General features: G+C 45.7%; 1 protein-coding gene across 1 annotated transcript in view; it reads left to right on the forward strand.

Annotated features, from left to right (window-relative positions):
* Positions 1–12,614, forward strand: part of SERPINF1 (serpin family F member 1) — an 88,733-nt gene that overhangs the window by 52,848 nt on the left and 23,271 nt on the right. The gene's annotated exons all lie outside the window — the stretch shown is intronic.

The following is a 12,614-nucleotide window of genomic DNA, read 5'->3' on the forward strand; positions in this document are numbered from 1 at the left end:
AGCCCTATGAAAGGCACGGACCAGATCGGAGGCATGAACATCAGAGGCAGTCACCCAAGAATTATCCTCCTGACCGTATCCCTTCCATTTGACCAGATACTGGAGTTTCCGTCTGGAAACACGGGAGTCCAAGATTTTTTCCACAACGTACTCCAACTCGCCCTCAACCAACACCGGAGCAGGAGGCTCAACGGAAGGCACAACCGGTACCTCATACCTGCGCAACAATGACCGATGAAAAACATTATGAATAGAAAAAGATGCAGGGAGGTCCAATTGGAAGGACACAGGGTTAAGAATCTCCAATATCTTGTACGGGCCGATGAACCGAGGCTTAAACTTAGGAGAAGAAACCCTCATAGGGACAAAACGAGAAGACAACCACACCAAGTCCCCAACACAAAGCCGAGGACCAACCCGACGCCGGCGGTTGGCAAAAAGCTGAGTCTTCTCCTGGGACAACTTCAAATTGTCCACTACCTGCCCCCAAATCTGATGCAACCTCTCCACCACAGCATCCACTCCAGGACAATCCGAAGATTCCACCTGACCAGAAGAAAATCGAGGATGAAACCCCGAATTACAGAAAAAAGGAGACACCAAGGTGGCAGAGCTGGCCCGATTATTGAGGGCAAACTCCGCTAAAGGCAAAAAAGCAACCCAATCATCCTGATCTGCAGACACAAAACACCTCAAATATGTCTCCAAGGTCTGATTCGTCCGCTCGGTCTGGCCATTTGTCTGAGGATGGAAAGCAGACGAGAAAGACAAATCTATGCCCATCCTAGCACAGAATGCTCGCCAAAATCTAGACACGAATTGGGTTCCTCTGTCAGAAACGATATTCTCCGGAATACCATGCAAACGGACCACATTTTGAAAAAACAGAGGAACCAACTCGGAAGAAGAAGGCAACTTAGGCAGGGGAACCAAATGGACCATCTTAGAGAAACGGTCACACACCACCCAGATGACAGACATCTTCTGAGAAACAGGAAGATCCGAAATAAAATCCATCGAGATGTGCGTCCAGGGCCTCTTCGGGATAGGCAAGGGCAACAACAATCCACTAGCCCGAGAACAACAAGGCTTGGCCCGAGCACAAACGTCACAAGACTGCACAAAGCCTCGCACATCTCGAGACAGGGAAGGCCACCAGAAGGACCTTGCCACCAAATCCCTGGTACCAAAGATTCCAGGATGACCTGTCAACGCAGAAGAATGAACCTCAGAAATGACTTTACTGGTCCAATCATCAGGAACAAACAGTCTACCAGGTGGGCAACGATCAGGTCTATCCGCCTGAAACTCCTGCAAGGCCCGCCGCAGGTCTGGAGAAACGGCAGACAATATCACTCCATCCTTAAGGATACCTGTAGGTTCAGAGTTACCAGGGGAGTCAGGCTCAAAACTCCTAGAAAGGGCATCCGCCTTAACATTCTTAGAACCCGGCAGGTAGGACACCACAAAATTAAACCGAGAGAAAAACAACGACCAGCGCGCCTGTCTAGGATTCAGGCGTCTGGCGGACTCAAGATAAATTAGATTTTTGTGGTCAGTCAATACCACCACCTGATGTCTAGCCCCCTCAAGCCAATGACGCCACTCCTCAAAAGCCCACTTCATGGCCAAAAGCTCCCGATTCCCAACATCATAATTCCGCTCGGCGGGCGAAAATTTACGCGAGAAAAAGGCACAAGGTCTCATCACGGAACAATCGGAACTTCTCTGCGACAAAACTGCCCCAGCTCCGATTTCAGAAGCGTCGACCTCAACCTGAAAAGGAAGAGCAACATCAGGCTGACGCAACACAGTGGTGGAAGAAAAGCGGCGCTTAAGCTCCCGAAAGGCCTCCACAGCAGCAGGGGACCAATCAGCAACATCAGCACCCTTCTTAGTCAAATCAGTCAATGGTTTAACAACATCAGAAAAACCAGCAATAAATCGACGATAAAAGTTAGCAAAGCCCAAAAATTTCTGAAGACTCTTAAGAGAAGAGGGTTGCGTCCAATCACAAATAGCCTGAACCTTGACAGGATCCATCTCGATGGAAGAGGGGGAAAAAATATATCCCAAAAAGGAAATCTTTTGAACCCCAAAGACGCACTTAGAACCCTTCACACACAAGGAATTAGACCGCAAAACCTGAAAAACCCTCCTGACCTGCTGGACATGAGAGTCCCAGTCATCCGAAAAAATCAAAATATCATCCAGATACACAATCATAAATTTATCCAAATAATCACGGAAAATGTCATGCATAAAGGACTGAAAGACTGAAGGGGCATTTGAAAGACCAAAAGGCATCACCAAATACTCAAAGTGGCCCTCGGGCGTATTAAATGCGGTCTTCCACTCATCCCCCTGCTTAATTCGCACCAAATTATACGCCCCACGGAGATCTATCTTAGAGAACCACTTGGCCCCCTTTATGCGAGCAAACAAATCAGTCAGCAGTGGCAACGGATATTGATATTTAACCGTGATTTTATTCAAAAGCCGATAATCAATACACGGTCTCAAAGAGCCATCTTTCTTAGCCACAAAGAAAAAACCGGCTCCTAAGGGAGATGACGAATATGTCCCTTTTCCAAGGACTCCTTTATATATTCTCGCATAGCAGCATGTTCAGGCACAGACAGATTAAATAAACGACCCTTAGGGTATTTACTACCCGGAATCAAATCTATGGCACAATCGCACTCCCGGTGCGGAGGTAATGAACCAAGCTTAGGCTCTTCAAAAACGTCACGATATTCAGTCAAGAATTCAGGAATCTCAGAGGGAATAGATGATGAAATGGAAACCACAGGTACGTCCCCATGCGTCCCCTTACATCCCCAGCTTAACACAGACATAGCTTTCCAGTCAAGGACTGGGTTATGAGATTGCAGCCATGGCAATCCAAGCACCAACACATCATGTAGGTTATACAGCACAAGAAAGCGAATAATCTCCTGATGATCCGGATTAATCCGCATAGTTACTTGTGTCCAGTATTGTGGTTTATTACTAGCCAATGGGGTGGAGTCAATCCCCTTCAGGGGTATAGGAGTTTCAAGAGGCTCCAAATCATACCCACAGCGTTTGGCAAAGGACCAATCCATAAGACTCAAAGCGGCGCCAGAGTCGACATAGGCATCCGCGGTAATAGATGATAAAGAACAAATCAGGGTCACAGATAGAATAAACTTAGACTGTAAAGTGCCAATTGAAACAGACTTATCAAGCTTCTTAGTACGCTTAGAGCATGCTGATATAACATGAGTTGAATCACCGCAATAGAAGCACAACCCATTTTTTCGTCTTAAATTCTGCTGTTCACTTCTGGACAGAATTCTATCACATTGCATATTCTCTGGCGTCTTCTCAGTAGACACCGCCAAATGGTGCACAGGTTTGCGCTCCCGCAGACGCCTATCGATCTGGATAGCCATTGTCATGGACTCATTCAGACCCGCAGGCACAGGGAACCCCACCATAACATCCTTAATGGCATCAGAGAGACCCTCTCTGAAATTCGCCGCCAGGGCGCACTCATTCCACTGAGTAAGCACAGCCCATTTACGGAATTTCTGGCAGTATATTTCAGCTTCGTCTTGCCCCTGAGATAGGGACATCAAGGCCTTTTCCGCCTGAAGCTCTAACTGAGGTTCCTCATAAAGCAACCCCAAGGCCAGAAAAAACGCATCCACATTGAGCAACGCAGGATCCCCTGGAGCCAATGCAAAAGCCCAATCCTGAGGGTCGCCCCGGAGCAAGGAAATCACAATCCTGACCTGCTGAGCAGGATCTCCAGCAGAGCGAGATTTCAGGGACAAAAACAACTTGCAATTATTTTTGAAATTTTGAAAGCAAGATCTATTCCCCGAGAAAAATTCAGGCAAAGGAATTCTAGGTTCAGATATAGGAACATGAACAACAAAATCTTGTAAATTTTGAACTTTCGTGGTGAGATTATTCAACCCTGCAGCTAAACTCTGAATATCCATTTTAAACAGGTGAACACAGAGCCATTCCAGGATTAGAAGGAGAGAGAGAGAGAGAAAGGCTGCAATATAGGCAGACTTGCAAGAGATTCAATTACAAGCACACTCAGAACTGAAGGGAAGGAAAAAAAAAAAAAAAAAAAAAATCTTCAGCAGACTTCTCTTTTCTCTCCTTTCTCTGTCAATTAATTTAACCCTTTTTTGGCCGGTCAAACTGTTATGGTTCTCAATGGCAAGAGAACATAGCCCAGCAAACATAGGTACTAGCTCTTGGAAGGATGGAAACTAAACTGACCATGAACTAAACCTGCCGCACAACTAACAGTAGCCGGGTAGCGTTGCCTACGTTTTTATCCCTAGACGCCCAGCGCCGGCCGGAGGACTAACTAATCCTGGCAGAGGAAAATATAGTCCTGGCTCACCTCTAGAGAAATTTCCCCGATAGGCAGACAGAGGCCCCCACATATATTGGCGGTGATTTTAGATGAAATGACAAACGTAGTATGAAAATAGGTTTAGCAAAATTGAGGTCCGCTTACTAGATAGCAGGAAGACAGAAAGGGCACTTTCATGGTCAGCTGAAAACCCTATCAAAATACCATCCTGAAATTACTTTAAGACTCTAGTATTAACTCATAACATCAGAGTGGCAATTTCAGATCACAAGAGCTTTCCAGACACAGAAACGAAACTACAGCTGTGAACTGGAACAAAATGCAAAAACAAACGAGGACTAAAGTCCAACTTAGCTGGGAGTTGTCTAGCAGCAGGAACATGCACAGAAAGGCTTCTGATTACAATGTTGACCGGCATGGAAGTGACAGAGGAGCAAGGTTAAATAGCGACTCCCACATCCTGATGGAAACAGGTGAACAGAGGGGATGATGCACACCAGTTCAATTCCACCAGTGGCCACCGGGGGAGCCCAAAATCCAATTTCACAACACCCTTTGCTCTTAGGACTTGCCGCTCAGGATCCAGGCCGATAGACAGAGGGTTTCCGGATTTCGGTGGAGAATGGGACCTTGAAAGAGGAGATCCGTTCTTTGCGGAAGAATAACTGGTTTCTCCTTTGACATTTTTTTCAGTAAGGCAAACCAACTCCTCTTCGGCCAGTACGGCACTACAAGCAGGACTTTGGCTCCGTCTTCTGCGATTTTCCTGAGAGTTCTTGGTATTAGAGCAAGCGGCGGGAACGCATACAACAGACCTCTTTCCCATGATTGGGAGAAGGCATCGACTCCCGCCGGGTTTTACTGAGGGTTCAGCGAATAGAAGACGTTGACCTTTGCATTCTGTCTGGTTGCAAAGAGGTCTATCTTCGGGTTCCCCCAATGATGACACAAGTCTTTGAAAACTTCGTTGTTTAGCTCCCATTCTGTTGATAGAACTGTCCTCCTGCTCAGGAAGTCCGCCACTTGGTTGCTGGAACCTTCCAAGTGAACTGCAGAGATCGAGAGTACCGTCACTTCTGCCCACCTGAAGATTCGTTCTGCCAACTGCTGTAGAGCCCTGTGTCTCGGACCACCCTGATGTCGAAGGAACGCAACTGCTGTTGTGTTGTCCGAGAGCACTTTCACGTGTTTGTTCTTCACCAAGGTCTGTGCTGAGGATAGAACCTTCCAGACTGCGAGCAGTTCTCTGAAGTTTGAGGATCGCGTGCTGTTTTCCCGGGTCCACTGACCCTGGTAATACCTTCCCTGGATGTGGCCTCCCCAGCCTTGTTGACTTGCGTCCGTGGTAATTATCACTTCGGGAGCATGATTCCAGGCCACTCCTCGCCTGAGGTTTTTGGGATCTGTCCACCAACGCAACGAGGTCTTCACTTGGTTTGGCAGCTGTATCACTTTGTCTAAGGATCCCTGTCTTCTGTCCCAGGATGAGAGAATCGCCTGTTGAAGCCGTCGGGAGTGAAATTGACTCCAATTTACGCAAGGTATGCAGGCCGTCATCAGCCCCAGGATCTTCATGGCGTCTCTGATGGAAACCCTGCTCTTCGCGAAAAGATGAATCTTGTTTATTATGCCTCGCAGTTTTTCCTCCGGCAGAAAGGACATTCTGACGCTTGAGTCTAGCATGACTCCGAGGAATTTTATCCTCCGTTTGGGTACTAGATCGGATTTTTTCCAGTTTATGATCCACCCCAAATTCTGCAGTGTGGAGATTACAAACTGACAGTCGGTCCTGAGTTGATCTACCGTGTCTGCAACCACTAGGAAGTCGTCCAGATACGGAATGACTAAGATATCTCGATTTCTTAGGTAGGCTACTACCTCTATCATAATCTTCGTGAAAACCCTTGGCACCGAAGCTAGACCAAACGGAAGACAGCGAAACTGGTAATGAAGGACTTTTCCTCCTTTTTCTATTGCGAACCTCAGATATTTTTGGTGATTTAGGCAGATAGGAACGTGGTAATACGCACTCTTTAAATCTAGAGTGCACATCACCACTCCCCTATCCAGGAGGGGAATCGTGGATTTTATTGATTCCATTTTGAACCGTTTGTACACTACCCAAGAATTTAGGTGTTTGAGATTTATGATAGTTCTTGATTCCCCCGAGGGTTTTATTATAGAAAAAAGGCTTGAATAAAACCCTTGTCCTATCTCTTGGGGAGGTACAGGGACAATCGCATCTGTTTTTAGCAGGTCCTGAATATCTACCCACATGGGAGATGTCGCGGTGAGATGGGGGCTGGAGATCAGGAATTTTTGTGGGGGAGGAGAAGAGAATTCTATCCTGTAACCCTGAGCAACTAGTTGTAACACCCATGGGCTTGTAGTGATCTTTTGCCAGCCTCCCGAAAACCTGGTTAAACGCCCCCCCACTCTGGTGGCGTCATTTTCTGTGGTAACCCGATGTTGAACCTGAAAAGGTGGACTTTTTACTTTTGGTTCTAGGTTCTCCACCCTTCGGGTAACTCCATCTTCCTTGTTTCCCTTTCCCCCTATAGTCAGTTCTTTGATTGAAACGTGACCTCCGAAAGGGCTGAAACTTTCTGCGTTTGTCCTCTGGGAAACCCTTTTTATCATCTGACGCCTTCTCTAAGATGTCGTCTAGTACCGGACCGAATACCCTTCCCCCTGAAAATGGGATGGCGCAAAGCTTATTTTTGGAATGTACGTCCCCCGACCAGTTTTTGAGCCAGATGGCTCTTCTGGCCGCATTTGATAGGGATTGATTCCTGGCCGTAAATCTTAGTGTTTCTGCCGATGCGTCTGCTAGAAAATCTGTACCCATTTTAAGGAGGGGAAGGGATTTTAATATAGTTTCTCTAGGGGTTTTAGAAGAAAGCTGATCTGCTAGGTCATCTACCCATAGGTGCATAGACCGTGCTACTGAGGTTGCCGCTATGTTCGCACGCATTACGGCTGCTGAGCTCTCCCAGGCTCGTTTTAAGAGACTGTCTGCTTTCCTATCCATAGCCTCCTTCAAGTTAGATGAGTCCTCAAAGGGTATTGCAGTTCTTTTGGAGACTCTGGCTAGGGGAATGTCTATTTTAGGGACATCCTCCCAGTCTTTGACCTCCGCTGGATCAAATGGGAGGCGTAGTTTAAAGTCTTTTGGAATGATCAGGCGTTTTTCCGCCTCCTCCCACTCCTCCAGAATCATTCCGCGAATATGAGCATTAACAGGAAAGACTTTTGAGGTCTGAGCTCGTAACCCGCCGAACATCTCATCTTGTATTGAACAAGAGGCTGGCGGTTCTTCAATTTGCATGGTGTGTCTTACTGCCCCAAGGAGCTCGTCCGTGTCCATAGAAGAAAATAAGTACTTTTTCCCCCTCTCGGGAGGGTCTCTAAACTCCTCATCCTCCAGATCTGAATTGGACAACGCTCCTTCAGACGTAGAGTCCGAATCCCTCATTCTCTTCTTATTATCTGGCTGTGAGGGTTGAGGGGTCATTAAAGGGAAGGTGCCACCAGTTTTCTTGTAGTTTGTTTTTTTGTGAAATTAAGCTTAAAATAGTAAATAAAATGTACTAATGCAATGTTTGCACTGTTTGCAAACATTTCTATATGAAAAATATTATATATTTTCTTACAAATATATATATTGACCACTAGGGGGAGCATTTTCCGTTTTAGACCTCAAGCAGCTATAGTAAGACTTACCAGCTTTACTGTTAGCTGGAAAATCTGGGCAGTAACTGCTGACATCAGCATTTCCCTCCCCTTTTGGGTGGTCTAGTATCCCTGGGGCAGAATGAAGAGCAGCATCACAGGGCAGAGCCATTTTGTGTGTGACTGCCCTGTGATCTGCTATCACCAGCAGTTAGTGCATCAGAAGCACAGTTAGTTTATGTGGTGTGTATGGAGCAGCATTGTCTGTGCAGAGCTGTCTGTGACTCATCCCTCAGTAAGATAAGAAGGAGCTCCAGGTCTGCAGTGAATGGCCAGGCATTGTGGAGGGAGGGGAGAGATACATTGTATGGCTGAGAGAGGTGTCAGGTGTCACCTCTCTGCAGGCTGGGAATGCAGCTTAATGGAGTGAATGGAGCTCCTGTGATAGAGAGTAAGTGGAGCTTGGCAGAGAGCACTGGGCTATAATAAAATGGCTGCTAGTCACACCTACAGCAGTGAGTTGTGCAGCCCACAGAGGCGTGCCCAGCTCACTGCTAACGCCTCTCCAATGTTATAGATAGGGTCCTCGCCGGTCTATTATCTCCTATGTCCATGGGGTGCCGTAAAATGACACTGTTAGTGTTGTGAACTGCTGTGAAACCAAGATGTCAGCCCCCAGTTCCTTCTTTAAACACATATAACACACGAAATCTGTTTCACATGCATTTAAAACTTGGTTATAGCAGCATGTTATGCTACATTACAGTGATTTATTAATAATCTACAAACGCGGTACCTTACCTTTAAGCCAGAGACTGATGCCTGTACCTCCTCCCTGATAATAGCCCGCATTTTAGACATGAGAGAGGCCTGCTCTTCACCCAGTATGCGATTAGTGCAGGGCTCACACAGGGGTTTCTGCCATGTGTCCTTTAATTTTATGGAGCATATAGGGCACTTCTTACATCTCCCCTTCTTAGCGGCGGCGGCAGGGGCTACCTATAACAATAGAAGCGGCCCCGTTTTAGCAAGAGGTATGAATACCCAGGAGGTAAGCATTAATAATTGCCCTCTTCAGGGGGACTTACGTGAGCCTGGTTGTCACCCTCTATCCTGGCGGAATCCTCCATCTCGGATATTGCAGGATAGAGGTCTACCTACCCCCTTTACCTAATATCCTTGAGTCCTGGCGTTGGAGCGTTCGCGCTCGCCGGCATGCCCCGGAAGTGCTCCGACTTTACCATAGCTGGAAACGGAGACGCCGACCCCGCCCACCGCTGACGCGACCTGGAAGAAGCTACTCCGGAGTTCAGCGTGCGGCGCTCCGGTGATGCGGTGCTGCGGTGAGCCGCCCGGTCGCCTCCTGTTCACAGGGCGGACCGGGGAAGCTTCGGCGTGCATGGACGAGAGCCCCCCCTGGGAGGAAACGACCAGCGATCCCAGGAGCAGCGCTACACTGGGTGAGCTGAGGGACCCTGTGTCGGGTTTCAGCACACGGGGTCTTGTAGCGGGAAGGGTAATAAGGGCCTAAACCACCCTGATCCACACTCCCCACGGAGCTTGCCGGAGTCTCGTAGTTCCTATCCAAAGTGGGACAGGAAAAACACTGATGATTGGTAAGGGGAGGGTCCTTTTATACTCGTGGTTTCCTGTCCCACTGTGGATAAGAAGACAACCTCCATGGTGCTGTCAGGTGGATGACCTGGAAAAACTTGTTGCATCATTCCCAAGAAGACTCATGGCTGTACAAGCTCAAAAGGGTGCTTCTACTCAATACTGAGCAAAGGGTCTGAATACTTAACCATGTGATATTTCAGTTTTTCTTTTTTAATACATTTTGCAAAGAATATTACATTTGTTTTTTTTTCAGTCAATATGGGGTGCAGAGTATACAATAATTAAAAAAATGAACTTTTTTGAATTTACCAAATGGCTGCAATGAAACAAAGAGTGAAAAATTTAAAGGGGTCTGAATACTTTCCATACCCACTGTATATAATAGTCAGTGCCAGAACATAATTTACCCAACACATCTGTTAAATTAAAGTAGCTAATCCCTTTAAGTTCTGCAGGTAGTGAGGAGAGGTCTCCAAGAATTGGACTTGTTTTTCCTGCACATTCCATAGATGCTTGATTACATAGACTTTTGTAGGACCAGTCGTCACCTTGAGATGTTATGTTCCTCAAACCATTCTTGAATAATTTTTGAGCATTGTGTCAGGGTGCAATCTCGATAAAGGAGGCCACTGCTTTTAAGGAATAATGCTGCCATAAAGGGAGTATTTGATCTGCAACTCTGTTTAGGTAGGTCGTATGTCGAACACCTTATTACTATAGCTTGCACTATTTGTGCTCCAGTAGCTATTCTATGGGATAGGACAAGACAGGCTAGCCATAGTTCTCCATGTGAATTAATGACCCCATCACTGATTGACCATTTGTCCTTCCTTGTGTCACTTTTGGTAGTTAACAACCACTGCATACCCACAAGACCAAGTGTTTTGGAGATGCTCTGACCCTTCATAATTTGGCCCTTGTTAAAGTCACCCAGATCGTTACACTTGTCCATTTTACCTGCATCTAACACATCAATTTTGACATCTTAACTGTTCACCGTTTCCTAATATATCTCGCCCCTTGACAGGTGTCATTCTTACAAGATAATCAATGTTATTCACTTCACCAGTCAGTGGTATGATTCTGAGCATTGTGTCTGATCAATGTATATTAGCAACAGAATGAGAGGAAAATTGTACTCACTTTTCTTCTACTTCTGGTGGGTGTGAGTCGTCTCTAACTACAATACTCCCTGGCACTCTGCTGCCTGGTATAGGGAGGAAATGTTTACTAAGAATTTGTTTTTGGGAAGAATTAGCTCTTAAAAGCACACATATTACACCCCTCTGTATCCAATGATTCACAATGGGCGCAAAACTCAACACATAATGGCATAATCTGCCTAGAATTATGCTTCAGTTACATGAATGTAGGTACTTGAAACTGCTCCAATATTTCTGATTGTTGTTATGATTATCACTGGCAGAACAGCAATGATAGAGAACGGACAGAAGTTCTAATGTTGCTTCTGCTACGTTAGCAATTAACATGCTGTGCATTAGTTCCCAGCATTAATCCTTCCTGAAAGAAATCATGAAATTCAATTTCTATTGTATATATTTCAACATATTATCCTGGGTTGAATAAAATTGTCGCTGTTGTTTTAACAAACTTTACATTAGTACAGGCAAATACATTTTTTTTCTAATATACCTTATCAGAAAAATCTGCTTCCTTCTCCACTTATGAGCCACTTCACCCAACTAGCCCTCTAACTTACCGTATTATCCACACTTGGCCAAACCAATATGTCTGTCGGCACAGTGAGGCGACATATTACAGCTCTCATATGTTATGGAAAGTGAAGTAGGAGGAAGGAGCACTCAGCACAGCGAGGCATACACAAAACTGTGCTGGAGTTTCAAACAAGTATTATACCTCAGTACAGTGCTGGATTCACAGTAACACAGCTCAGTACTTCTGTATGACGTCCTCCATGCTGCTGTATATTGTATTTCATAATGTGGCTGCTTCTGAACATGTGCTACACATAGAAACAAGAACAGGAGTCCCTCGCTCTCTGTGCACGGTTTATAGTCTCCTCCCAGTAGATCAGAGAAGACTCAAAATAAGAAATACATTCTACGGGGTGAAACTACTGAAAAAAAAAACAGGATGCAATTGATTTAAAGGCAAAAATGATGTTTTTCAATAAACACAGATACACTTTAAACTACCAAAATACAAACTTTACAGTAATGCTTTAATGGCATTCTTATGCATGAATTACAAATGAAAACAGTGATTAAAGGGGTTGTCCATTAAAAATATCACCTGTCATTATTAGCAATGTGCCATAGAGGTGAGTCCTCTGCTTAGGGCCCACCAATTAGGGTAAGGCAAAACAGAGAAGTTGAGTCGTGAATTCTGTGCTGCCTTGAAGGGGCCAAAAAGCACAGAGGCTGTTAGCTGTTGAGATCTTTTATCTGCTTATCTATCTATATAATCGTCTAAGGGTCACTTCCGTCTGTTTGTCTGTCACAGAAATCCCACGTCGCTGATTGGTCACGGCCGGCTGGCCGCGACCAATCAGCGGTGGGCACAGTTTGCCCGCGAATTCGCCCTTCCCTACTCCCCTCCAGTCAGTGTCCCCTTCCTACTGCCCTCCAGTCAGTGCCCCCATAGCGGTTTAGCAGTCCGTTAAACAGACTGCATTACACCGTGGCATAACGCGGTGTAACACAGTCCGTTAACGCTGCTATTAACCCTGAGTGACCAACTTTTTACTATGCCTATGCAGCACCAATAGTAAAAAGATCTAATGTTAAAAATAATTTAAAAAAAATAAAAAATCATTATATTCTCACCTTCCGGCGCCTTTCCCGCTGGCTTCTTGGAACCTGGTGAGGAGTACAACAGATAAGAAATCTAGAATGGCATATAGTCCATGGCACGTATAGAAAACTAATGGCAATGGTTCTCAGGGTGGTAGTAAAGTAAG

This window comes from Ranitomeya variabilis, chromosome 3, assembly GCF_051348905.1.
Source record: "Ranitomeya variabilis isolate aRanVar5 chromosome 3, aRanVar5.hap1, whole genome shotgun sequence".
NCBI classification, from domain to species: domain Eukaryota; kingdom Metazoa; phylum Chordata; class Amphibia; order Anura; family Dendrobatidae; genus Ranitomeya; species Ranitomeya variabilis.